This window comes from Crinia signifera, chromosome 1 (assembly GCF_055691185.1).
Source record: "Crinia signifera chromosome 1, ASM5569118v1, whole genome shotgun sequence".
NCBI classification, from domain to species: Eukaryota; Metazoa; Chordata; class Amphibia; order Anura; family Myobatrachidae; genus Crinia; species Crinia signifera.
The window spans coordinates 284,150,771-284,177,264 of NC_139217.1; positions in this window are offsets into that span (position 1 = coordinate 284,150,771).

Genomic DNA, 26,494 nt, shown 5'->3' on the forward strand with positions numbered 1-26,494 from the left:
TATTTTTACGAAAATACGGCCCTTGCTGTACCAATGAATACCCGGCATCGGTCGTATTTTTCAAACTTAGTCAGTTTCCCCCACTGAGTCACTGGTTTAGTACATATATACTATGCATGCACTGAAAGTCAGTCCAAGCACTTTCTGCAAGCACAAAATATACTCTTCTTAGGGTTCAGCTTTAGGTCAAGTCCTATATATTTTGTTTCTTCAATTTCTGGCAAAAATATCGAAGATTTCTTTGTTATCTGTCCTATTTATCATTAAGCTGTTGAGAGGCTGACATGTTATTGTTGTTTTATAAACCTGCATGATGCATGCCAACTGTCCTGAATTAGCATTACTGTACATTGCTTATGATTTTGTATTTCCGTCATTTTTGTTAGATTTATATGAAACATTGTTGTAGCAAATAAAAGTAAACCCAAATAATAGCAAAGAATTATGTTAGTGCAGGAGACATGCAGGAGACACAAATTACTGAAATGGTCAGTGTAAGACCAGCCAATTACCAGTACATCAATTCCATCAAACACTGACTGTGTCAGTACATGCAGCTCCATTCATGTTCTTGTCTTTGTGCAAGTTTCATACAGTCTATTTATCAATAAATATCTGTCAAATGTGTCTACAGGGGCCTACACTTGTTGAGATATGTGCTAAGCGTTTTTGCTAAGCTATTTAGAGTAAGCATTTTCCCAGTGTCTAGATCGAAATGCAGCAATGTGTGCTAAGAGATTTTGCTAAGCGATTTTACATAAGCAAAAAAGAAAAGGCAGGGTAGTGGTTCAAGATGATGTAGATCGCAAGTATTATCAGTCATTCTGTACACACAGAGAGATTTGCGGTCTCTTGCTAAGCAATTTGACTAGATTTTGACTGCATGCTTAACTGGCGAGCAATAGCAATGTGTAGGACCACTCTTTGCCACCACTCAGAAGCATACACACGGAGTGATCTGTGCTTACTTTCTCGCCCTTATTATGGTTCACTCGCAAAGGCAAATTCCTTCTGAAATGGACAAAACCATGTGCACTGGCAGATGTAAATTGTGCAGAGAATTAGATTTGGGTGAGTTTTTTTGTTTCTGTGCAGGTTAAATAGTGACTGCTTATTTTTACACTGCAATATAGATCTCACTTTGAAGTAAAACCCCACTCAAATCAGCACATGTTACATCTGCCCCTAACTGCAGTGCACATGGTTTTGTCCATTTGAGAATGAATTTGCCTTTGCGAGTGAACCAGAATAATGGCCTTTTAAGTGATCTAGTCAGATCACTTAGAAAAGAGCACAATATTGCTCTGTGTGTATGACCCTTTCAAAACAATGATTAACAAACAAATATTACAAAAATGAAGCATAAATGAAGAATAAACACCATGAAAAAGAGGCAGTATCCTCCTCAGTAATCTGTATATGAATTCAGATACATGCTCCCTTCTAATTTCTAAACCCTTCATTATTTGATATTCTGTTGGGTTGTTTTTTTTAAAAATACATTTGTATTCTAAATATTCTCATATTATTGGTGCTTTTTCAGAGGTAGTTGCTATTGCCTGTGTGGATGACTTACAATTCACTATATAATAATACAAATGCTAGTCTCAGCACTCCCCTTGTGTGCTAGCTTGCATCAACTGTGCCTTTTTTGACAGTCCAGGGCCCCATCATTTCTGATGATGGTTCTGGAAACTCCACCATAGGCGCACAAGCATGTGCACCACCAACCCCTGTACCAGCAGATGGCAGACTCAGTGCCTCCTGAACTCCCTCTGTAGTGGCAATTCTGCATTTAGCAACACTGATATGCTTGTGACACTCTCATTACACAACCATTCCCCTCCCAGCAACACCAATGAATTTGCACTGCCAGTTCTAATTCTATTGACACAATACACAACAGCTTTCCATGTTTACAGTCAAGGTAATGTCTGTGCCATAGGGGATTTCAGGAAATATGTGCATGTACACTAGCAAATAATTGTTGAACTGTGCAAACATCAGCATTGTACCCACCGTTCAATCAGGTACAATGTTTCCAATCACAAAATTATACTGTAACTGCCTAATACCCCATTCACACCCGAATCAAATTTACCAGGTTAAAGCTTTTCAACCTGGGAATTTACTGAAAAATCCGGGTTTTTCTTTGGTGTGAAAGGGTTGGTCAGGGTCGGCGAGCCAGGATTTAAAACCTGGGATGACCCTTTCACACCGAAGAAAAACCCGGGAGTTGGATATTGAGTATTTTATAGTTAAAGGTTAAGCCTGCCCAATGTTCAGTCTGATAGTGCCCCCTGGGGAGAGAGTTATTCTGATGTGGTCTGTACTGCTGTTAAAACACGTGGAATCATTTTTGACCTTGAATGTTATCCTACCTACAGTATAAGCATTGGATACCTGGCACCTTATTGGCATTTGTTAACTTATGATTTATAGTCCCAGAGAGCATCCCTTAGTTAAATACAAATATAATTATTGCTTCAAAGGAAGTTGCTTCTCCCAATACTTCTTTACTGCTGGCCATTGTTGCTCCAATTTTTATGCAGCCTTTTCCAAATTTAAAGAAAGCTGTTTGAACATCAGCCCCACACAGGGGCGTAACGAACTATTTAGTGCCCCCCCCCGCCGCACGTGGGGGGCGCCCCCCCCCCCCCACCACACCTAACCTGCCCCCCCTTCTTACCCGCGGTCTGCGTCTCGCCCGGCTCTCTGTCGGGACCTTCCTGACGTCACGGTCCCGGCCGGCTCCTGCTGCTACAATGAAAACAGACTCTTAGAAAATGGCTGCCCCCATACTGCAGACAGAAAACTGTCTGCAGTATGGGGGCAGCCATTTTCTAATTGTCAGTTTTCATTGCAGCAGGAGCCGGCCGGGACCGTGACCTCAGGAAGGTCCCGACAGAGAGCCGGGCGAGACGCAGACTGCGGGTAACTATAGCCCCGCAGCCCCCCCGGCGGCGCCCCCAATTTCTCTGCGCCACCGCGGGGGCTGCGGAGCTATAGTTACGCCACTGGCCCCACATCACATTGCCGTTGTCGTAACGTGTTGCCTGCCTTACAGTGTACGTAATACTGTACTTTATATCTACAGGTTATACATGGCCAGCACCTCTGATACAATATAAAGATCTACATATGATGCAGGGTTTTCCTACTATACAACTATGCTGCTAGCATTAATTAATTCATATGTATTATTTCTAATAAGTCTTGAGCTGCACTACAATGTTCATAATGCAAAGATGATTATATGTTTGGATTTCAATTTAACAGCCGTGGGGTCACGGCTGTGGAACTGGCTTGACAGCCGTGACCTTGTCTTGTTCTCGAAATTGCAGGCGGGATTCAATGTCCCACCTGCCGCGGGGCAAGAAAGGTGCGTGGCCACGAGAAGTGGCCGAGAATCAGCGAGCTGCGGCCGGGAGCTTGGCAATTCCCACCCGTTCTTGGCAGAATAAGCCTGACTGCTTGTGAAGTCGGGCTCGTTCTGCGAGATCCCCTGCTCAATGCTGTCAAGGAAGACAGCATTGAATAGGGCCCAGCGACCATCTCCCCCATTGACTGATGGTCGCCGGTGATTGATCTCCTGTACAATATGGTTTGGAATGATATGCATCAATTTTCAATTACCCAGCTGTCATAGTCAATACTTATTCGATTCATTTTGAATTGAGAGTCTTTTCTCTGCTGGTCTCATATAAATAGAATAAATGTTTCACTACCCTCACACTGTCGCTGTGACTCTTCTTCTTTATATCACTCCAGGGGACATTGACTTCATGCCATCGCCTGTGATTCGATTCTATTATGACCACAGACAGCAGGAGTAAGGCTGGAGACTAATCTCCCCACTTCTCACTGATTCAGTATTTTTCCATTCAGCCGATATGCAATTACTGCCGCTGCAATGCATTAGTAACAGAGGTATTATGACTGGATATGGTCGCTAAGTCAACACTATGAAGGTCGACATACATTAGGTCAACCATTAAAGTTCGCCATGGTTAAGGACGACAGGGGAGGTAGGTCGACACAATCATTAGGTCAACAATGAGAAGGTCGACATGAGTTGTTCACATTTTTTTGAGTCAACTTGTGCCAACAGGCGCCATTTCCTACCCAACCATCCACTGGGGCATGCAGGGAGGATATAAAATATTAAGAGCATAGTCTGGAACCTGATACCTAAAGGAGGGGGTGGGCCCTCAAGTAATGGGGGTATTCCCATGTACACCTTTGGGTTAGACCATGACTACATTCGGTGCTTTAAACAAACGTTTCTTTTGTTTATACCTATTTTTTATGGCTTCACAAGATTTTAGGTGGAGTATTATTTTTGAACATTCTATTTCTACTACTTTAAAAATAAACTAATTCAATGTTAAAGACAGGTAATAATCATAATTGTTGAAGACATTTTTTATTTCAGCATTTAATAGATTACTAGAGTGTACTGGGACTACTTGTATTTGCTCTGCATATTTTCCACTTGAGTAATGAGCATTATTAGAATAACATTAAAATGACTAATTTTTGTATTTTTTTCTAGACCGTGTCCTTTTAAATCTTTTATTTAGTATTGTTGGCTATAAATTCTAAATGCTAGAATGCTTTAAAAGTGATTTGTAGGGTTGTATAAAATGTAATATGAATAAATTAATGGCACAACCCTTAGAACTCTTGGCCTTAACCCTTATAAAGCACCTGTCAACTACACCATTGAGGAAGCCATTTTGAACCAATATTCATTAGAATTCTGCCTATCATTTTATTAGGAAACAGTGCTGAGGCATTAAAGATAGAACCTATAAACTCACCGGGTACAAATTGTAAAGCCCTGAGAATAAATGTTGAAAGTGTATGGGAATAGTTGATACTCATGGGTCCATCAAATCTATTACTGTAAGTCCTATGTCAGACATTGGGAAGAATACCAGTTTTATTAGGTCAAAACTTATATGATGAAAGAAAAAGAAACAACTATTTTGTGTATTTTTTCAATCCATTTAATAGTTAATATTAATTTTTGTAGCCTTTTATGCTTCAAAAACATTTTTTATTCTAAGCAAATCAAAGGCATATAGAGATTTTTTTTGTTCTATGACTTACATTAAACAGAAAAGGAAAATCGGCATTTCTTCATCCTTCAGCATTGTGTAAAACCACTAGATATATTACAATGCACAGGACTAATAAAAATTAAAATATATCCCTTCCAAGATTTAGGGACGTATTCATCAATATGATGCCTTGGAGTGAAATGTCATATATATGGGCAGTACGAATGGTGCAATGGTTAGCATTACTGCCTCACAGCACTGAGGTCATGGGTTCAATTCCCACCATCGCTTTAACTGTGCGGAGATTATATATTCTCACACTCTAGTAAATACAAATACAGGGGGCTCAGCACTCAGCATAATAAACTAACTCACCTTAATATACAAATGATCAAATAAATAATGGGGTTTTAGTTCATGAATTGATCAATGCATTTAAGCTTGCAGCCCATCGTCAAGGGACCCCATTTCACTGCAAGTCCCCCCTTCTACTGTGGTCTTCATGGAAGCATTGTGGATAAAAGAATAGAAACAAGGTCAGGTGACTCAACTATGCACAAAAACATAGAAACTGGGTGCAGAAATATGGCAGCAGTTGCTCTGAACTGAAAATTCAAAAGTTGAAATATTTGGATGTAACAGCCAAATATTTTCTGTTTTGTTCACTAGGTACTTAAATTGTTTCTGCATATACCTGATGAATATGATTTGAAGCTTTGAAACACGGTTAAATGGAAATGTTGTACTACTCACAAGCCCAGTGAGTGGCGCCTTGTTTCTTCAATAGCAGCCACATAGCTCCTAAAGAGGAGGGCACTCTGGCATCTGATATAACTTGTCCAGATTGCCAAACAAAATTTGGACAGTATATTGTACAGTATGTTATATGTCTGCTAATGTAGTAGGGAGTTTAGGAAGCCTATCCAGTCATGGATTTATAATTTCAAAATGAAAATCCTTGTTGCTCTATTAAAGAACTTAGGAGTGTTAGGCACCGGTGCGTCCATGCTCACCTGTCAGCTGTTGCGCTGCAGGCACAGGGACAGCTGCCACGCTCTGGTGAACACTGGACAGGTCAGGGCTGAAGTGTCGGGTCGTTGCCTAGCAACGCCTCAAACTTTCGCCACACAGACGGCAGCAGGGGGAGGCTGTGTTCGGTTGCACCCAGCGTCATTTCCGCCGGGGGAGGTGGCTCTTTTGAATAAAAGCCGGCTGTGCCTTCTGTCAGGCGCCATTTATAGCATCTTGGACCCTGCCTAGCTTTGTCCCTGGTGTGTTCCTGGTTCCAGTCGGATGTCCTTTCCCTGCTGGTCACTTTCTTTGGTTGCAGTTCGGTTTTTGTCCGAAGATAAGTAAGGGGTTCTCCCTGCAGCCTTTTCTCTTCCATTTATTCCCTGCATAATACATCTGTTTATTGGGATTTCTGCACTGTGGGGCCGGTCCAGCCAACTTAGGTCTTTTCCGCCCCAGTGCAGAGTTCAGGGTTTATTAATATATAGTGTTAAATACCACTTCTGTGCATTGTTGCATTTATATTGTGTTAAATACCACCTCTGTGCATTGCTGCATTAATTTTGGGTTAAATACCACCTCTGTGCATTGTTGCAATTATATTGTGTTCAATATCACCTATACTATGCAGTGTTGCATTCAAATTTGGTAATCTCCATCTCTGTGCATAGTTACTGCATTTATTACCATCTTGACACATTAAAGCACATAGGGTGGTTCCCTGCACTTGGGCCTCCTCAGGGTGGTTCCGGCCTGTCCATTCTGGGTTAGTTTTCCTTTTGTACCCAGACCGCCTCAGTAAACACGTTGTCCCTCCGAAGACCTGACTGCATCTTGTCATTGGGTCCCGCTGAGGTTTTCCTGCCACCACGGATCCCGTTTCAGGGGGTCCATCACAGGTTCTCTCCGACCAGGTCCACCTTCTTACCCAACAAATGGTCGAGCTTTCTTTGCGAGTAGAGATTCAGGAGGTTAGAAGGGTTCCCACTGCTGGTACTGTTTTTGCTAAAGAGCCTACGATGAATTGCCTGATCACTTCTCTGGTGATCGTAAACAGTTCTACAATTTTCGCGAGAGTTGCAAACTCTATTTCCTCTACCTCCCCATGGCAGCTATCACATGGGTTTCCTACTCATAGGTAGATATCTGGAAAGGAAAAAGAAAAGACACTGCCCCTATAAAAGGCCCACCCCCTCAAGGCTCTGTGTCTTTTTTTCCTTTCCAGGTAGATGGAGGCTTACCCTGTGAAGTGCTGCAAACCTTCCCCGCTGCCTAGTGCAGTAGGGGTTTAGGTAAAAGATTATCCTATGGTCTCCCGCTATCTAGTGTAGTGGGGAGTCCTGCTGCTGAAGGAACCCGCTGCCTAGTGCAGTCAGGGACCAATTGAGGTGCTGCAGTACCTGGGTGCACTGTGTCCGGTCGGTCTTTGGAGCCGTGTGCACGGCATGGCCGGGGGACGCGGAGTCTAGCAGCGCTTGATGCAGTCAGCTGGGCGCCGAAGCTGGTTGCCACTTGTGGCTTCTGATGTCATCCCCTGGCGCCGGATCTCTGACACGCTAGTAGCCGTCCAACCAGGCAATGGCTGGCTGTCTGATGTCACTACCCATGGGGCGCTGCGCCATGTGCGCGGTGTCCTATGTCATATTAAGTAGCGTCCAGGTGCCAGCTTCTCCTGCATGCTGGAACATATTTAAACTGCCAATGATTCCATGTGGACTCTGCATGAAGCAAATCCTGACACCAGCAGACCGGGTAAGGCCCTGTGAGCAGCGGCACTGTGGGGGCACTGGTGTTACTCTCTTCCTTATACTGTGCATTTGTTTTTCTAAAATCAGTATTGTGTGAGGTAGAAAAGCTGCTGATATGGAGGAAGAGAGGAAGCAGCCGTCTAATAGTGTGTACGATATAGGGAACATCGGATGCCAAATCGCATGCAAATTGCATGCTTTTTTAGGGCTTGCGAGCCCAATGCACTGCAGATGCGCACTCCCATGTGAGCGCATATCGGCAGCCAGATAGAGAGGGCAGGCAACACTATATAGTGCAGATCTGCACTATATAGTGTAAATTGTGCCCCTCTGGCATGCCGTGAGATGCGAGTCCCGATCGGATCTGATCGCGTCGGGACTCGCATCTCACGGCAGTATCTGCCATGTGTACACACCTTAAGTCAGGGTAAGCCTGGGATCTACAGGTGTGTGTAACATAGTATAGTGAGATGCTTATGCTTTTATATATATATATATATATATATTCTGCCAGGTCTGAGACAAGCAAGGAGAAAGCAGAGACCAAGGCTAAGCATAAGAAACTGCACTCTGCAAAATGTTTATTATATGATAAAGTGTTGCCAGAGAAATATTCAGGATCAATATGCGAGAAGTGCAAGGGATTCCAGTAGTTGGGGTCATCCCAAATGTCGGAGCTTGTGTCTATGCTTAAGACGTCCCTGGCAGATACCTTCATTACAAAGGAGGATTTTGCAAAAATGTCTTTGAAAAGGCCTAGAGAGATGTTATCAGAAGATTCTGATGGTTCTGTTACAGGTCCAATCTTGGGGACTGAGGCGGAAGAAGAGGAAGGTGAAGTCCTTCAAGAAAAAGCAGAATTGGCCTGCTTAATAATTTGTTAACGTTAATTAATAAATCTCTTAACATTGGGGACCCTCAGGAAGAGGGCAAGTTGCAAGACTTACTATTTAAGTAAAAGAAGAAAAGGCCTAAGACATTCCCTCTGTCTAAAACCTTAAAATACTAACAAATCAGGCGCAGCCTTACAAATAATTAATTACTCTAAATATATATATATATATATATATATATATATATATATATATATATATATAATCACAATTCAATAAGAGAGCTTATACTTGGTATATATGTGCAGCACCCAAGGTAACAATAATAGTTAAGGAACAAAAAGAGACTAATTAAAGAGAGCACATGTATACCAATATATATATGATTTGATTAAAAAGACAATTAAAAATACATTTAATAATATCAACCCTGAAATAAACCTACTAGGTATAGAGCGCACCTTAGGAAAAGTCCCTTTAAAAATTAGCAATGTCCCGAGACCCGTGAAATCACACAGTCTCTAATTCTCAGTCTAGGTAGGACCAATAATCAATATAAATCCTGCTATATATATATATATATATATATATATATATATATATATATATATATATATATATATATATATATATATATATTGGTATACATGCGCTCTCTTTAATTAGTCTCTTTTTAAAACCTTAAAAGAGGTTGTGGAGGAGGAATGGGCTCACCAAGACAAAAAGGTTGCAGTCCATTTAAGAGTAACGAAGATGTAACTGTTTGAGGCAGAGCAAGTGAAGGCATGGGAAGTAGCACCGAAAGTTGATGTGGCTATCGCAAGAATTTCTAGAAAGACTACTCTCCCATTGAAGGACGCCAATGTATTCAAAGACTCCATGGAGAGGAAGATGGAGATGAATTTACGGAAGCAGCACGTAACATAGAGATCTGCTATTTAAGCATCATCTGAGATTGCAGTAACATCTAGAGTTTTAAGATCGTGGTGCCAAGATCTTGACTCAGATCTCTTGGATGGCTTTAAAAGGTCTGAACTACTAAAAATAGTACAGAACATGCAACGTGGCTGTTGAGTTCATTTGCGATGCTTTGCCTGACGTTGTCCGATTAGCTGCAAGAACTAATGCCAGTACCAGTGGTGACCCGAAGAGTGCTTTGGCATAAACCGTGGGCAGCGGATGCGCAGTCAAAAAATAAGTTAGTCTCTCTTCCTTTCCAGGGAGAATACCTATTTGGTAGTAAACTCGATGACATTATTTCAAAAATTTCGGGAGGCAAGTCTGTGTGGCTACCACAAGACAAAGCAGCCAAGAAACAATTTAACCGGCCACAGCGTTGGAGTGCTGATAAACACAAAAATTATGTCAGTGACTCTGACGCAAGAGAGAAGAGACAAGATAAGAAAGGAAGTTCTGGGTCTACTGGCAAAAAGAGTAGTACAGTCAGGAGACTGCTTAAGAATTCTGGGTCTCGTGGCGTCAGCACTAGACACAGTTATGTGGGCAAGATTTCACACAAGAGCACTCCAGAACTGTTTTCTGTCCCAGTGGGACGGAGATCGGAAGAATCTTGGTCAGAGAATACATCTGTCAAAAGGGGCTCAAGTGGACCTCAGATGGTGATTGAACCCAGGAAGACTTCAACAAGGAAGGTCATTTGTAGCAGGAGATCAAGTAGTTCTGACAACCAATGCCAGCCAGACAGGATTGGGGGACGTGTGTGTAGGCCTAGCAGCCCAAGGAGAATGGGGAAGGAACCTCTCCCAAGCCCACTCGAACATAAGAGAGATGAGGGTAGTGAAGTTAGGATGCATCTCTTTTCATTTTAGAGGTAGACGCCTTGGAGATTGGCATTGGGGCAGTTTTGTCTCAAGTGGATGCCGAGGATGGTCTCCTTCATCCATGTGGAAGGAAAAGAAAAAGGTGGAGCGCTAAAAAATTGGATCAATATGATAGTATAAGAAAAAATATATGCTATATATGCTCCCTGACATGTTTCGCCGTCCACTGACAGCTTTTTCATACCTTTGAAAAAGCTGTCAGTGGACGGCGAAACATGTCAGGGAGCACCTGCTGATTTTACTGGGTTATTTGGCTGTAATTGGACACCCTGTCTTGGAGGAACAACTTGTTATACAATATCTGGATCTGGGCTCTAATATATCTAAAAATTGGGATACCACCACCTGCACAATAAGGATTATAAGGGTGCACTGTGTTGAATACCCACAATTCATCGGGTCTACCATCTCCCTCCAGCGCTACCTATCCAGCAAGGTTTATGGACCCCACAACAACCCAGCCCCAGGATATCCAATCCAGCTACTACAAGTACCTCCAATAAAGGACACTAATACAGGAATCCATAAGTATAACCCATTTATTTTATTCATATTGTTCAAATGTATTCTTTTTTTGTATTTTGTTCAATTATGTCTTTATGTAATTTTACTGTGTAAAAAATATTTTATACCCATCAAGTGGTTACAAACCCACCAAATATTGTGCAATAAGCAAATAAAATTATATTTATATTTTTTCTTATACTACCATATTGATCCAATTTTTTATGTGCTCCCCTTTTTCTTTTTTTTCCACATACATTTAGGGGTGTGACGCCCAATAGTAGGAGCTGCTTGGCAAAACACCCTTTTAGGCGCCTGTTTACTCCTAGCCGTAAGGCTATTAGTTTACCTTGTACTCCTTCATCCATGTGCCTTCTACTCCCATAAGTTCTTCCCTGCAGAGGGTATTTATGATGTGGGCAATCAAGAATTCTTGGCCATAAAATGCGCTCTGGAAGAGTGGAGGCACTGGTTGGAGGGTGCCAGGTTCCAGGTTACCATCTTCACAGACCATAAGAACCTTTCTTATTTACAGACTGCTAAGAGACTCAATGCCAGACAAGCGATATGGCCTTTGTTCTTTGCCAGCTTTAATTTTATTATTACTTTCAGGCCAGGGTCTAGAATATCAAAGCAGATGCATTGTCCAGGAGTTTTTCAACAGTTCAAGAGATCTGTGTCAGTCAGGAACCCATTATTCCTTCCTCTCGCATCTGTGTGGGTGTTACAGAGGTTCTTTTTGATAAAGGTTTACTGGCAGAGTCTGAGGCGCCCAAGGACATTCCCTGTGGTAGATTGTTCCCCTCAGACTTCGGGAAACATTTTTTCACTCAGCCAAGACAGTGGGCCATCCCGGTACTTCTAAGACTTTTGAATTATTGTCTCGTCGGTGTGGTGGCCATCTTTGGGTTAAATACCACCTCTGTGCATTGTTGCTTTTATATTGTGTTCAATATCACCTCTATGCATTGTTGCATTCAAATTGGGTGATCTCGACCTCTGTGCATACTGTAGTTACTGCATTTATTACCATATTGACACATTAAAGCACATAGGGTGGCTCACCGCGCCTGAGCCTCCTCAGAGTGGTTCTGGCCTGTCCGTTCTGGGTTAGTTCATTTTCCTTTTGCACCCAGACCGCCTCAGTAAACACGTTGTCCCTCCTAAGACCAGACTGCATCAGGGTTGGAGCTGGCTTAACCAGCTCCTTCTAACGTGGCGGTTACTGGTGAAGCCTAGCACCGCAAGTGTTTACATACAGCGGACCAGGGCAAAAGAGTTAGAGGGCAGGTCTGGTTCTGCCTTTGCAAGCCCTTACAAGGAGGTTTTAAAAAGCCCCTAAAGGGTCTGGAACATTGACTAGGTTATTGCTTCATTTGATAAATTTAGTGACTGTTAATACGAACAGAGTGAGTGCCTTTTCACATATTCATCCATGTTAAAAAAGCTACCAAGAAGGGCTCTGTACAGTAGATCAGGGTTAACATATTGAACACAATTTTACATTTTTAGAAAAGTTTGCTAGACTTGTATCTTTTGATTTAGTATAGATCATGTTACAAAATATTCTTTCATGCTCCTGCTTTCATCATGTTCTACAGATATTGATCTTGTAATCTATAAGTACATTTCTATAATATGGCACTGAAATCTTTTCGGTGACATCATACTTTAAAAGTTCCACTCTTATAGTCCCGCAGGTCAAATTTAAGCACAATCCGAAGGACTTTTGTAGTCGATTCGTGACGGTGGATGAAGCATGGATCCATCACTTCATTTTGAAAACGTTTTATCCAAAAACAGTTCCTTTCAAGATCTTGCTTAAATTTGTATGTTTCGTACTATATGTATTGAAATATGTGTTACATAACTAGTTAATGGATAGCTGTATCTACTCTGATGAACTTATTAGGTCAATACCTTAGTAATACAAATCAATTTATTGCTTACTGCTTTTCAATAATAAATGAGATGAAATAAGATAAGTTCCCAATTCATCCAGAATTCCAGGGAAGGGCATTGTAATAGAAAGAGCTTACAGTTGCAGACACAGCTGCAGAAAAAGACACAACGATTGCTGCAACTGTGTACAACTTGAAATCAGGTCATATGAGGAGGAATCCCACCCCTTTAACAGACCACACCCACTCAGTAGACCCCACCTTCATGACGGCTGCTTCTACAAATATCGCCCCAAATCTGCCCTTGTTTAAGCTAGATGTATGAGGACACATCTGCAACTTTTACTATTTGAAATCATCCTATAAGTGCTTCAAATTAGTACTTAAGATCATTAAAACAAACATGTCTACAGTCTTTTTTATTTTGTGTTGTTTTTTCACCACTCTATCATCTTTCATCATCATGATAAAATGCAAAGATGCATTGAAAACTATCCATCAGTGCAAATATCCATCTGGTAGTAATTATACAATGTGAAAAAAAATGATACTGATTTTGACAAACTACAAAGAAAACCTTTCCTCGAGCTTTTCATAGAAATTAATAAAAAAAAGAAAGAAATGGTTTGCAGAAGAAACAATATGTTTTGCTAAATGTGTTTATTCATGCATTTATTTGGATCCAGTTGTAGTAGCATCCAAAAAGTGCATGATAGAGTGATACAGTAGGAAAGAAAATGTTTAGCTTGAAATACATTTCATACTTCTCTCCATAAATGTCAACACTAACCAACCAAACTATTTGATCTAATGCACTACTGAGTCATTATGATTATACCTCAAACATTTGCAGAATTTGCTTTTCCACATTTACTATAAAATGCTGTATTCTACATATTGTAAAAATAATTAAAACTAAAACCCTTTAATAAAATTACCATAATAAAACATTATTTACTGAGTTTCTTATAAAGTGCAGCTGCTTACAAAATATTGCAGGAACAGTTTGGAAATTGTAGTTTCCATTTACATATTTTTTAAGTACAGTTAAAATGTACAGTACTATTAGTTTTTGTGAGATATCTGACTTTAGAATGTGTCGTTGTCCTTGTTTCTCTCACTACAACTTATGTGATTCCTGTGGTGCAGATTTTTGCTGTATTGATTTGAGACATTTGGGAGGAGTGAGAGTATCGGTGACATTGGAGAGATTTTCATTAATTAAGAACTTAAGAAGCATGTTTCTATACATTTGTACAGATGGAGATACTGTATACTGTGTGCACCTAAATGAATCACCCTTTATTTGGTACAGTGCACTCTGCTTTTATGATCAATCTAAAAGTAATGTCCAGAGAGTGATTCTCCACATTTGAGATTAATCAGTTATGGATTGAGGATTATATTGGACAAGGAAAAGAATAAACATTAATCAAATTTCTTTCCATTCCTGTGGGCTATTCAACATGATAATAAATTGACCATTGGCTGTTGTACTACTGTTCTAATGGTACTTATTGCCAAGTTATTGTTGCGAAAATTAAAAATACTCTTTTTATTGGTGCACCTATCCTTGTGAGGTGCAGGAATATATATTTTGGACACTATATTTATGATAAGTGTATTTAAATAGATGACTTTCCAATGTATGTGTTGTGTATTTAAAAAAAACATGCTGTACTTTTGTTATATTTTTCTCTGTGAACATTTCTAACCATGCCACCATGGTTACCTGTAAGGATCGGGAACCACCTTGCCTGCTCTACCTCCATTGCCTCGAACTGGTGTTAGCGGACGTGGGCGGAACTAGGCTTCGCCAATAATAGCCGCGTCCGAAGGAGCCGGTTAGTCCAGCTCCAACCCCGATGCCACCTGGTCTTGAGAGATAAATCACGCCCACCAAGGCCAGAGGAGAGCAAGGGGACCACTACCTACAGCCCACACTAGGCAAGGGGCCCCAGATTCCCAAGAGTATGTACCCCGGGAGAGGACTGATGGTTTGCCCGCAACAATGCGAAAATGGTGGTATAAATATATATATATATATATTAGAGATGTGCGGGCTTGGATTCCTCAGATCCGAGCCAGCACGGACGTCATCAATCCGGGCCCGGATACGAGCAGCGCTCGGCGCTTCCCGCCTTACTCGAATCCGGGCGCACGGGCAAAACGTCATCGCCCGGCGTCGGATTCTCGCGAGATCACGGAACCCTTAAATTCCACAAACCTCGCTCCGCCATCTTCACTCCAATCTCGGAGAAGGGTAGGGAAGGGTGTGCTGCTGCTGTGTGTGGTCTCTGCTGGGGCCCATACTGCTGTGTACTGTGTCTCTGCTCAGTGATCAAGACATCACCATTGCAAGGATGACTGGTGCTGTGTTCTGTCTCTCCTTAGTGCTGGGGCCTGCCTCTGCTGAGTCTGCTCCTGTATAGTCAGTCACTGTGTGATAGTCCACTGGTGCTGCTAGTGCCACTGCCTGCCCTGCACTGCCTAGTGTCTGCTGCAGTCTGCTCTCTGCTGTTGCCACTGGCTAGTGCCTACCAGTACCTATTGCAGTATATAGTTCCAGTGTGCTGTTGCCCCTGGCTATCAGTACCTATCACAGTATATAATTCCAGTTTGCTGTTGCCACTGGCAGTGGCTACCAGTATTTTATTTATTGCAGTATATAATTCTAGTCTGCTGTTGCCACTGGCTACCAGTATTTATAGCAGTATATAATTCCAGTCTGCTGTTGCCGCTGGCTACCAGTATTATTTATCACAGTATATAAATCCAGTCTGCTGTTTCCACTGGCTACCAGTATTTATCGCAGTATATAATTCCAGTCTGCTGTTGCCGCTGGCTACCAGTATTATTTATCACAGTATATAAAAATCCAGTCTGCTGTTTCCACTGGCTACCAGTATTTATCGCAGTATATAATTCCAGTCTGCTGTTGCCGCTGGCTACCAGTATTATTTATCACAGTATATAAAAATCCAGTCTGCTGTTTCCACTGGCTACCAGTATTTATCGCAGTATATAATTCCAGTCTGTTGCCACTGGCTACCAGTATTTTATTGCAGTATATAATTCCAATCTGCTGTTTCCACTGGCTACCACTACTATCAGTCCAGGGGTGCCCACATGTGTGCTGTATCCATCCAGGGGTGCCCACATGTGTGCTGTATTTGTCCAGGGGTGCCCCCATGTGTCCTGTATCAGTCCTGGGGTGCCCGCATGTGTGCCGTATAATTCCAGGGGTGCCCCATGTGTCCCATATCAGACCAGGGGAGCTGCCCTTTTTTTTAATGAAAATAAAATTAAGGTGTTTTTTTTTTTTACTGCAAGGGCTGTTAAATGCGCTGTAGTCCAGGGGTGAGCCAAGAGTTCTGTATATTTCATGGGGTGCTGCTAAGTAAGGTGTGCTGCTCTTTTTTATAATTAAAAGAATACACATTTTTATTTTTACTGCAGGAATTTGTCTGCCGTATAATTCCATGCCTGCCGCCATGTGTGCCGTAACAGTCCAGGGGTGCCGCCATCTGTGCCGTATAATTCCATGTGTGCTGTTTAAGGTCAGGGGTGCCACCATCTGTGCCGTATAATTCCTGGGGTAAGCCAAGTCTGCCGTATAATTCATGGGGTGCTGCCAAGTGTGCTGTATTAGTCCAGGGGTGATGCTAAGCGTGCCATATCAGTCCAGGGGTGATGCTAGGTGTGCCGTATCAGACTAGGGGGGATGCTAAGTGTGCCATATCAGTCCAGGGGTGATGCTAAATGTGCCGTATCAGTCCAGGAGTGATGCTACCTGTGCCATATCAGTCCAGGGGTGATGCTAGGTGTGCCGTATCAGACTAGGGGGGATGCTAAGTGTGCCATATCAGTCCAGGGGTGATGCTAAATGTGCCGTATCAGTCCAGGGGTGATGCTACCTGTGCCATATCAGTCCAGGGGTAATTCTAGGTGTGCAGTATCAGCCTAGAGGGTATGCTAAGTGTGCCATATCAGTCTAGTGTTTGTGCCGCACACTTGTGTGGCTTATCATAGTTATCCAGCTACCTCGGTGCAACCTTTTGCCCTAAAAACAATATTGTAAGGTGTGAGCTGTTCAGAATAGACTGTAAATGAGTGGAAATGAATGTTATTGAGGTTAATATAGCGTAGGAGCAAAAAAAAAAAAAAAAATCTGCGATTTTAGCAGTTTTTATGCTTTTTTAACAAAAAAATCAGAACCCAAAACCCAAGAAATCCAAACACAAAACACTTAGGAGGTGTTTTGGCAAAACCCATTAGAACCCAAAACCTCAAGGTAATCAGAACCCAAAACCCAAAACCCGAAAAGTGGCCGGTGCACATCTCTAATATATATATATATATATATATATATATATATATATATATATAAACAACGGCAACAATGCTCAAAAGATGTTAGAAAATACACAATGGCAACAATGCTCAAAAGATGTTATATAATACACAATAGCAACAATGCTCAGAAGATGGTATATAATAAAGATCAAGATAGGAGGTATTTGCAGGAGACCCCTGACTTATCTGGGAGATGACAGCCACAGACAAGGACCTCCAACTTCCAAGCACTCTGGGATCCAGTAGAAGAGGATGCCCACAGAAGTCAGGAAGAAATGCAGCAAGGAACCGACAGGACAGGAGAACCTTCCAGAAGACTCCAGGACCAGGAACATGACAAGCTCTAGCAGGGCAAGACGCTATAACCGGCATCAGATAGAAGTCTCAGCTGGCTTTTATTTGAAAACGCCGCCTCTTTAGGCGGAAGTGACGCCTGGCGCCGCGTCCCCTTGCTGCTGAGTGTGCGGCAGAAGTTCGGGGCGTTGCTAGGCAACGACCCGACGGTTCCGCCCCAAGACGCCGGAGCTTCGCCGGAACATGGCCGCCGTCCTGACGCCTGCAGCGCAGTAGCTGACAGGTGAGTCAGGGAGCGGCGCTGCTGCCGGAGCTTAACATTACCATTGTTTCACTAAGATTTATTAATTACTATACACATACAGTATATATGATTTTTCATTTGTTAAAAGAATAACACTCAATTAAATATTCAATCCAAATATCCTTGGCTTGGACAAGTAGAAAAATGTGTTCATTTACATCTTTGGCCCTGTGCTACCTCTGCCTCACCTAGGGCTTTAGCCAGACCACCACAAATGTGCTCACACTGTGCCTTGGAGAATTAGTTGATGATGAAGAAGGTTGGCACAGGAGCAGTATAAACTATAAATCTCATGAGGACATTGTGCCCTTTTCAAAAAAGGAAGCTGAGAAATTCCCACATGGGCTCCACTGCTTCAAGGCTCCTTATCTTTATGTAAGGGAGTGAGGCTTAGTGGCCCGCAATTCTGGGGGGAGGGGGAGGGGAGTAGGAGAGAGACAAGATGGGAATGCTTCTGCTGTTAAAGATAACCCAGCTACCAATGGGACCACTGTGAAACCATTGAGTAAACTGGAACCCATTTGTATGTGGACTGTATTTGCTATGCAGCATACAGTACTTGTTTCCTAGCACGGCGCCCATCACATGGCATTGCGTACCGTTTTTAGTGCTGTGCAATGCGATCTCCATGTTAAATGCACTGGAGTGCTTGTACAATGAAATATTGCATAGGATCCCATGCCATTTGATGCAATATTTCATTGTACAAGCACCCATGCCATGAGATGTGATGGGTGCTTACAATGAGATGTAACCCCCAGTATCCACGCCATCCCGAAGCGTGGCGAGCGCTGCAAGCCCTGCGAGGGGTGGTGGTATGCGTCCTCCGGCCTTTTCATACCCCCACTATCTACGTCAGCGTGGAGTTGATTCTAGACAGTGTGGCGAGCCCGAAGCGTGGCGAGTGCAGCATTCCCCTGCGAGGAAATGCTGAATACAAGCCCGAAGTCTGGCGAGCGCAGCGAACCTGAAGTGTGGCGAGCGCAGCGATCCCGAAGCATGGCGAGCGCAGCGAGCCCTGCGAGGGGACGCGGGATACATGTTAAGTAATCCATGTCCCATTGCAGGGCTCACTGCGTTCGCCACGCTTTGGGCTCATATTACGCGTCCCCTCGTGGGGCACGCTACACTCACCACGCGTCGGGCTCGTTGGTTCGCTACGCTTGCCACACTATCAAAAATGAAGAGGTCAGAGGACGCGTACCGCCGCCCCTCGCAGGGCTCGCTGAGCTCGCCACGCTTCGGGTTGGCGTTGATAGTGGGGGTGGTGTTGACACTGGGGGTGACACTAAATGATGGAATCACATTGTAAGCACCCATCACCCAAAAATCGCATAGCATGCCGCAATATTGCGGGCGATGAGATGTCATACGATGGAATCGTGGGCGCCGTGCTAGGAAACAAGTACCCAGTATACAGTATAATGGGAACTGGGGGTGCGGTACAGCATACTATGTAAATTAAGGGCACTTTGGGGCATACTACGTGAACTGGAGGTGCTGTTCCTTATACAACATGAAACTTGGGCACTGTGTGGCATACTATGTAAATTGAGGGCACTTGCCACCGAACATCTTAAATAATCTCTAATCTCTAACAGGTACATATCAGTGTCACACGCCATTCTTGATGATGTGCCCTGTGCCACTCTGGTTATGTTTGTTCATTTACAGTATACATACTATGCATATTACATGAATTGGGGGTGCTGTGCAGCATACTATGTGAATTGAGGGCACTGTGTGGCATATTATGTGAATTTGGGGCACTGCAGTTTATAATATCAACAGGTGCATATCAATTTTATTTTTTAAATATTTGAATGCTTCTTGTGTATTGTACTGACAAGGTAAAGTAATGAAAAAAATCACAGGCAAAAAACAAAAGATTTATTTTGAAAAAACGCTTTGTAGCAAATTTGATATACCATGTAATGGTATACCTATATACCTTATGTATATGGCTATATGTATATGGGAATGTAGCAAATTTGCAACAGTAGGCAACAAAGGGTTAATAAGTTTGGAGTTTACATATCAGTGACTTCTATCCATTAGGATATAATTTGGAATTACCGATATGTTGGCGGCCTCATTATATTGTTAAATGGATGTTATTGCAATGCAAATAACATTGCTGGGAACCCCTGGAATGGCATAACCCCTGAAATGAAATCTGCTGATTGATCTTATCATGGTCTAACGGGTATCTATCTGAGGTTGTAAAACTTTAAGATTAATCTACCAAAAGTAGTGAGAAAGTTAATCTATTGGGGCAAATGTAATAGAGTGAGAGAACCAGAAAGTGAGAGATTTTGGGAGAGTTCTCCTATTTTATTAAAGCATCAATCATTTACATGGTACAATCTACCTGGTTTTTCAGTGTAAATGATTGCCGCTTTAAAAAAAAAATGGGAAAACTCTCCCAAAATCTCTCACTTTCTGATTCTCTCACCCTATTACATTTGGCCCATGGTCTATTGCGATGTTTCTCAACCTCGGTCCTCAAGGACCCCCAACAGTTTATGTTTTCCAGGTCTCCACACAGAATCGCAAGTGAAGTAATTAGCTCCACCTGTGGATCATTTAAAATGTGTCACCTGTGCACCTGCAGGGTAACCTGGAAAACATGAACTGTTGGAGGTTCCTGAGGACTGAGGTTAAGAACCACTGGTCTATTTTATTCTCAAATTGTTAGGGAATTATGTAAAAATTGTTCTACAATAATGAAGCAGGAAAAAATAAGGGATGAGCAGACATTTAGATACTTAGTTGTCTTGCTGTTTTCAAGTAAATGAAATTAAAGTCAATTTCAATGATTGGTAAAAAGAGTAATATGGTTGGTTGCAAAAAATATCTGAAAAAGTGTGGTGTGTGGTGTATATTCCTGCAGCCACCACGATGGAGGAATGCCTACTTTACCCTCAAGGTTTGAAAAGGAATTGGAAGACCCTGGGGCCCTTAATTATACAGCAAGAACCAATATTGATAAAAGTTAGTTTATTTTCACAAACTAGCTGCACACATAAATACTAAAATGAAACAAACACAAATACAATACATATAATAAATACATAATACAAAAACGTTAACATAAACATATAAAACTCCCAGGGGTAAAAAAAAAGCAAACTTTCTTATGATGCTTTATCAATTCATATCTAAATGGCCTCCGATCCTCAATAAGCCTGAAAAGGGGGGGGGGGGGGGGGCAATATTCTTTATACAGTATGTAAGGATATCTTCCCAGGGCTAAAGGTACATCCAATAATCAGTGTATAGTTGCAGAAGGCTACCATTTGATTTAAGTGTCTGGATCACAAAGTATCAATAGTGACTGCAAAAGACATCCTCAATGGCTGAAGCAGGCTGGGTTTCCCGGCATATAGTAAGGGCTGGAGGGGTGGATCTTGTAGCGTTAATATGGGATGCTGTGTGCTGTAACTGCAGATGGCAATGTCTGCCTGGCTTGTCTATCCTCATCGACCGCCAATTAAGGTAATGGAAGCCATGGGGGCTTCACTGAGGCCATGTGCAGACACTGGTGCCAGCTCTTGCTCTCTCCATTCCCGGCTTGTGTGCACAGCCACGCTGTATGCTGCCGCTGAAATTCAAATGCAATTCAAAGGATCCCGGTACTCACAGTCCACTAGAGATGCATTCGCCACACTTAGGGCAGCTTTTTCAGAACTGGGGTTTATGGTTGCCCCTCCAGTAAGTGATGTCATTTCACAGAATCACTGTTAATAAATAACCCTTACAGAAAGTGCCAGACTAAGCCTTCGGGGGGCCTGGGGCACTTTAGACAGGGGTCCCCCTTACACTTGTCATTACTGGCCGCAAACTGAATGGGAGAATAATCTTGGTCAATGGGTAACTGCAGGGGGGGGATATATGTATATATACATACATACATACATACCACATGAAAAGCCTGTGTTTTCCCTCTGCACATTACTCTGTAGGACTGTAGGAGACCTCATAGGCTCTGGTTAAAAACCCTCCTATGACTAGGCTGCTGCTGCTGTCCTCCATGGTCCTGAAAAGCATGTAATGAGCTCCACCAATCAGAGCTCAGCACAAACCTCTCAGCCTCTGCTCTCTTGCGCAAAGTGTCATGGGACTTAGTCAACTCCCAGTAATGCACTGCACACTTGTGCATTCAGTGTACCTTGGCACCCGATGCTCAGCATCATTAATCATTGTCACATTGGCAGATAGGTGAAGCTGCAGCACTACCCCACTACCATGTACAAAACCTTTAGTTAAAAATACATGCCAACCACAGGGGGCCCCTAGCTAGAGGGGGGCCCAGGGATACTGACCCCCTTTGCCCCACCTTTAATCTGGCCCTGTTTACAGATAGTTATGTTACTGCTTACAACCCCATCTTTTATCTGTACGAGAATATTTATGTGGATGCTCTAATAATGACTTGAGATAAGTAATCTTCAAAATATTCCCTCAAAACTTTTAACTTATGTTCTGAGATGGAATAGATTGCAGAAAAGACACAAGATTCAATCAATTGGGCAATTGTATTATCATTTTGAGAGAGGCATCTCAGCCTGCTTTTTGTCAAAGACATCTGAAAATTCTGAATTAATTTCTTGTCACTTCTCTATCTCTGAAATAAAAGTGGAACCAATCATGTGGTAAGCACTGAAACTTTTTTTTTTTTAAACATTATTGTCATGGCTTGACAATTAATCAAAGGCTTGCATTTAATCAACTGACGTATGACCAAAACCTTGATAAATTGATGATATCCATATTCTCAATAGCCATGGTTGGTCTCAAAGATAAGTTGTGTAATTTTCAAACAACACAATTAAAACAGTGCTTTTGGAATAGAATCAATATAATTTATTAAATTTTTATTTTAACTTCATTTTTGTGAATTTATTGTTGTACTGTATTTATTTTTTTATACAAATTATTATTATTATTATTATTATTATTATTATTATTATTATTATTATTAATAATAATTATTATGTTTGAATTATAACACTGTGAAGACTCTCAGCCTTGGTAAATCCAATTATGACAACATATGAGATAGCAGCATAGTTTTCAAATCTCTATCCATTTACTTTATGTATCCCTGCCCTCTCCCTAAGTTGTGAAGCTCCCGTCTACGCAGTTGTTATAGAATTTGGCCCATTTTGATTCTTGCAAGTAGATCTCAGTGGGCTCACAACTGACTGTCCTAAAGTGACCTTTATTAATAACACTCAAGTTCAGCATAATGTCTCTACATCTGGATTTTAACCATTAGTTTATTGAATTTGTTTATAAATTAAGTTTTATGGTTTAAAAATGCAACGCTATATAATACATGACTCTCTCTTTTTTTACACCAAAGCCTGTTGTTCATTAAGATAAAAAAAAAATCAAAACACTATGGACACTGGATAATTACAAACATGAGCCTCCATGTGATTATGTACGAACTACCAGTACTGCTATAAGTTTCGATGTGCTGTCATTTTACAGCCTGATAATGAGAACTCATGGTGTACTTGGAGATGGGAATTTCCTCTGGTTAACATTATGAGTGAAAACAAATAGCTAAATAGTATTTGAGTGATTAGGTAATCTGTGTTTGGCAGAGGGCTGCCTTTGGATTAACGTGCAGAACATTTGTTGAATAAAAGCTGATTTCAATCCAAAAAATAGGCGGAATATTCCCATATTCTAGAATTCTGGAATTTTTATTTTGTGTGATGCATTTATTACATCAGATTTCTTGCAGATAATCTGCATTAGCTAGGGTATTTTTTAAGGTTAATTTGTATAGAATAAAGTAGAGTGATGGTAACCTCGGAAGTTACCCACACGGTGCGATGTGCTCCATGCGTTTTGTACTAGATTGCATCTAGTTAAAAAAAGATGCGATACGCTACAACAGCATGCATTTGAACTAGATGTGATGCAATCTAGTACAAAATGTAGAGGTTGCACATCATTTTTGTACTTTGCGATGTGATGTGCACAAGAGTAATGTTTCTCAAACCCATTCCTCATGGACCCATACCAGGGCATGCATTCCAGAAAACCTAGCTGGAGCACAAGTGCACAAGGCTGGTCATACACTTGAAGATTTATTATTCAATCTGGTTGTTTGGATTGAAATCAGAAATTGTGGTGCGCATCCGCATCTACAACCACATCTGTGTCTCTTAATCGCACGTAATCCTGCGACGACCATGGTGCATCCTGCGATGCCATTACTGTTCAGCGCTGTCCCCAGGCATTCTCTGTGGCAAGATGTGCATGATGATTCCCTGGGGCCTAGTCAGCATCCCACGCTGATCCCATGCCAGTCCTACGATGCATGGGTGCCGCCATGACACTTGCAGTCACATGTCAGATTCCTCCAATGATTTCCCTGTCACCTTGTTACTCTGACCTGTGCACTTGATTGTGTGATCAAGGTGTGCACAGGTACTTCTGGGGTAAGTGATGCTTCAACTTGCAGCCAATCACAGACAGGCAGGGGGGATATAGGTCAGGCCTCTGCCACTTCCTCCTTACCTTGAACAACTTGTCTCATCCCTGAGTACTCCCCAGAAGTCAGCGTTCTAGGCTCCAGGTTCCCTGGCCCAGAGGTACATGTGAAGTGTACCTGTGGTCTGCTGCAGCTGCTGCTGATTATACAAGAGCTCCCTGGTTAACCATTCATCTGCCAGGTTACCCTTCCAACTAATAACATCCATAGCTTCCAGGAGAAGAGGTCTGAGCTTATCCAGCTTCCACCAGCAGAGACCACCATTGGATCACAATCCATAAACCATAATCGACTCCCTAGTCGACAAAGGCATAGACTCTCAAAAGTCTACACAGTTTATCCACGGCTCCCGGGCCATTACTCTTTCAGCTCCCATGCCTTCACCATCCATTCAGCTCCCAGGCTGTTGACACCCATTTCAGCTCCCAGGCCATCAATGTCTACCTTGGCTCCCAAGCCATTGACATTCGTCTGCTCCCAGGCTGTTGACATCCCTCCGGCTTGCAGGCCATTATCATCCCTCTGGCTCCCAGGCCTTTGATGTCCTTTTGGCTCCCAAGCCGTCTACATCCTTTCAGCTCCAGGCCGTTGACATCTCTCTGGCTCCTAAGCCGACACAGTCCACATCTCCCAAGCCAATACCATTGACGGTTATCCAAGACCACTCAGTCCAGGGCCAACATAGTCTCAAGTTCACCAGCACTACCCATCACTAACCATTCCTCAGTGATTGGACAGTTAGGTGTGGGAACTCTGTCAGAGGGCCGCGACCTGTCCACCGAACACAGCAAAGTTCAAACCTCCTTGCAGGGGTACCTGGTGAAAACCATCGGTGGGGCTAGACTCCGCGCCTCTGTTCATAGTCTCAATAAACTACTCCACTTAGCTGTGTCCTCAGTGCCCAGTGTTCCATGAACTGTCCATACCTCAAGCCTCCCATGTTCCAGTTCCCTGACTCTTCCACGGGCTCACTGCTGCCACAGCGAGGGACACCAGAAACCCAAGCCTGACAGGGGGTATTCAATATGGGATTCCGACTGTTGGAACATCTTGAAAGTCAGGATCCCAGGCCGTTTTCGTCTGATCTGACAGTAACAGTCTCACCATGGTTGTAACGGATAATTGACTATTTGCTCTCACACACTAAAAGACAGACAAAAATTGTTAAATCTATTTGATTTAACCAATATGTTTGAATGACCATTTTTGTTTCATCGTTTCAGAGCAAATTGTTATCTGTTATCAGATTTTTGTTCCAACCAGCAAGATTGGACAATACATCTTTAGGTTCATGGATAGTTTAACACAGCATATCCACAAGTGGTTCTAATCATTCCTGAAGATAACTTGGTAGCATGGGTACTTGTTTCCTAGCACTGCGCCCAGATTTTCTACGTATGCAAACGTACTGAAATCGCATTGCATCACCTAACGCATAGAACTACCATGTGATGCAATGTGATGCAATGTGATGCGATTTTCACTTTCCCGCTCCCTGTCAATCCCGTACCTTGACAGATCCTGACAGAAATCACTCTGAGGTGATTTTGTGTAGAGAGAGGAAGCAAAACTGAGAGCTGGTGATTTTTAGAGTATTAAGAGTGATTTATCGCTGTTATTGTTATATGTTTTCGCTGCCGCAGATGGAGGAGGAGGCTGTGGCGTTTTTACAAGCCCATGGTCTTCTTCCTGTGACGATGAATTGCGAAAATGGGTACGCCTTGTAGATTTGGCCATCGGCACATCCCCCATCGATGGTTGCCATTGATGGCTTCTAGAGCAGGAACCATCGATGGCTCTAAACCATTCTATCTCACACCATCGATGGTTCCTTCCATCGCTTAACCGCGCATGCGCAGAGCAACGGGAAGGGTCGCTGCGGGCAGCCTGCTCGGCTGGGATCCGCGCGCATGCGCAGAAGAGACTTTAGCCATCAATCCAGTTTAAGTTTCTTTTGCGCATGCGCGCACCTTCCGGCAGGGCAGGCCACCCGCAGCGATGCCGCTGGACGCAATGACACTGCGCACGCAGTGCACATGCGCCCACAACTTTTACCATCGGAAGCCATCCATCGATGGCATAAAACTATTCGACCTTCCACTATCGATGCCCAAAACATCGA